This window comes from Carassius auratus, unplaced genomic scaffold (genome assembly GCF_003368295.1).
Source record: "Carassius auratus strain Wakin unplaced genomic scaffold, ASM336829v1 scaf_tig00217656, whole genome shotgun sequence".
Taxonomy (NCBI): domain Eukaryota; kingdom Metazoa; phylum Chordata; class Actinopteri; order Cypriniformes; family Cyprinidae; genus Carassius; species Carassius auratus.
Genome location: NW_020529165.1, coordinates 1 through 2,500, shown reverse-complemented (window position 1 = coordinate 2,500; position 2,500 = coordinate 1). Strand labels below are relative to the sequence as shown.

General features: G+C 41.1%; 3 non-coding genes and 2 pseudogenes across 3 annotated transcripts; all 5 read left to right on the top strand.

The window, feature by feature from the left end:
• Positions 1-406: 406 nt before the first annotated feature.
• LOC113101880 (uncharacterized) lies at positions 407-527 on the top strand (annotated as a pseudogene).
• Positions 528-747: 220 nt separating this feature from the next.
• LOC113101851 (5S ribosomal RNA) lies at positions 748-866 on the top strand. Its single transcript, XR_003290444.1, has one exon. It is a non-coding gene; the product is annotated as a 5S ribosomal RNA (ribosomal RNA).
• A 509-nt stretch (positions 867-1,375) lies between these two features.
• LOC113101861 (5S ribosomal RNA) lies at positions 1,376-1,494 on the top strand. Its single transcript, XR_003290453.1, has one exon. It is a non-coding gene; the product is annotated as a 5S ribosomal RNA (ribosomal RNA).
• Positions 1,495-1,717: 223 nt separating this feature from the next.
• LOC113101870 (5S ribosomal RNA) lies at positions 1,718-1,834 on the top strand. Its single transcript, XR_003290463.1, has one exon. It is a non-coding gene; the product is annotated as a 5S ribosomal RNA (ribosomal RNA).
• Positions 1,835-2,218: 384 nt separating this feature from the next.
• Positions 2,219-2,337, top strand: LOC113101882 (uncharacterized; annotated as a pseudogene).
• Positions 2,338-2,500: the final 163 nt, after the last annotated feature.

Below are 2,500 nucleotides of genomic sequence, written 5' to 3'. Positions count from 1 at the left end.
TAGCAGTTTAGGTCTGGTTAGTACTTTGATGAGAGACTGCCTAGGAATACCAGGTGCTTTAAGCTTTTGGGTTTTCTTTCCTACTTTCCTACTAGAGTCAATGCCCGATCTCTGAATCTTAGCAGGTTTGGGCCTGGTTAGTACTTGGATGGGAGACCGCCTGGGAATACCAGGTGCTGTAAGCTTTTTGGACATTTTTCACTTAGTATATAATAATTTTGCCAAAAAATAGAGTCAATGCCCGATCTCTGAATCTTAGCAGGTTTAGGTCTGGTTAGTACTTTGATGAGAGACTTTCTAGGAATACCAGGTGCTTTAAGCTTTTGGGCTTTCTTTCCTACTTATATAATGTACTGGCGATAAGATTGGCTGCTCTTTAAATAGCCCTCTCTTTGCAGCAGACTTCGCTTACCGCCATACCAACCTGGCTGATGCCCGATCTCGTCTGATCTCGGAAGCTAAGCAGGTTTGGGCCTGGTTAGTACTTGGATGGGAGACCGCCTGGGAATACCAGGTACTTGTAAGCTTTTTGGACATTTTTCACTTAGTTTATAATAATTTTGCCAAAAAATAGAGTCAATGCCCGATTTCTGAATCTTAGCAGGTTAGGTCTGGTTAGTACTTTGATGAGAGACTGCCTAGGAATACCAGGTGCTTTAAGCTTTTGGGTTTTCTTTCCTACTTATATAATGTACTGGCGATAAGATTGGCTGGTCTTTAAATAGCCCTCTCATTGCAGCAGACTTCGCTTACGGCCATACCAACCTGGCTATGCCCGATCTCGTCTGATCTCGGAAGCTAAGCAGGTTTGGGCCTGGTTAGTACTTGGATGGGAGACCGCCTGGGAATACCAGGTGCTGTAAGCTTTTTGGAAATTTTTCACTTAGTATATAATAATTTTGCCAAAAAATAGAGTCAATGCCGGATCTCTGAATCTTAGCAGGTTTGGGCCTGGTTAGTACATGGATGGGAGACTGCCTGTTAATACCAGGTGCTGTAAGCTTTTTGGACATTTTTCACTTAGTATATTAATAATTTTGCCAAAAAATAGAGTCAATGCCCGATCTCTGAATATTTGCAGCTTTGGGCGTGGTTAGTACATGGATGGGAGACTGCCTGGGAATACCAGGTGCTTTAATCTTTTTGGAAAATTTCACGAATTATATAATAATCTTTCATTAAAAAAAAAAAAAAAAAAAAGAGTCAATGCCCGATCTCTGAATCTTAGCAGGTTTAGGTCTGGTTAGTACTTTGATGAGAGACTGCCTAGGAATACCAGGTGCTTTAAGCTTTTGGGTTTTCTTTCCTACTTATATAATGTACTGGCGATAAGATTGGCTGGTCTTTAAATAGCCCTATCTTTGCAACAGACTTCGCTTACGGCCATACCAACCTGGCTATGCCCGATCTCGTCTGATCTCGGAAGCTAAGCAGGTTTGGGCCTGGTTAGTACTTGGATGGGAGACCGCCTGGGAATACCAGGTGCTGTAAAGCTTTTTGGAAATTTTTCACTTAGTTTATAATAATTTTTGCCAAAAAATAGAGTCAATGCCCGATTTCTGAATCTTAGCAGGTTTAGGTCTGGTTAGTACTTTGATGAGAGACTTGCCTAGGAATACCAGGTGCTTTAAGCTTTTGGGTTTTCTTTCCTACTTATATAATGTACTGGCGATAAGATTGGCTGGTCTTAAATAGCCCTCTCATTGCAGCAGACTTCGCTTACGGCCATACCAACCTGGCTATGCCCGATCTCGTCTGATCTCGGAAGCTAAGCAGGTTTGGGCCTGGTTAGTACTTGGATGGAGACGCCTGGGAATACCAGGTGCTGTAAGCTTTTTGGAAATTTTTCACTTAGTATATAATAATTTTGCCAAAAAATAGAGTCAATGCCGGATCTCTGAATCTTAGCAGGTTTGGGCTGGTTAGTACATGGATGGGAGACTGCCTGTTAATACCAAGGTGCTTTAATCTTTTTGGAAAATTTCAACGAATTATGTAATAATCTTTTCATTAATAAAAAAAAAAAAAAAAAAAAAAAAAAAAGAGTCAATGCCCGATCTCTGAATCTTAGCAGGTTTAGGTCTGGTTAGTACTTTGATGAGAGACTTTCTAGGAATACCAGGTGCTTTAAGCTTTTGGGCTTTCTTTCCTAACTTATAAAGTGTACTGGCGATAAGATTGCTGCTCTTTATAATAGCCCTCTGTTGCAGCAGACTTCGCTTACCGCCATACCAACCTGGCTATGCCCGATCTCGTCTGATCTCAGGAAGCTAAGCAGGTTTGGGCTGGTTAGTATTTGGATGGGAGACCGCCTGGGAATACCAGGTACTGTAAGCTTTTTGACATTTTTCACTTAGTTTATAATAATTTTGCCAAAAAATAGAGGTCAATGCCCGGATTTCTGAATCTTAGCAGGTTTAGGTCTGGTAGTACTTTGATGAGAGACTGCCTAGGAATACCAGGTGCTTTAAGCTTTTTGGAAATTTTCACTTAGTATATA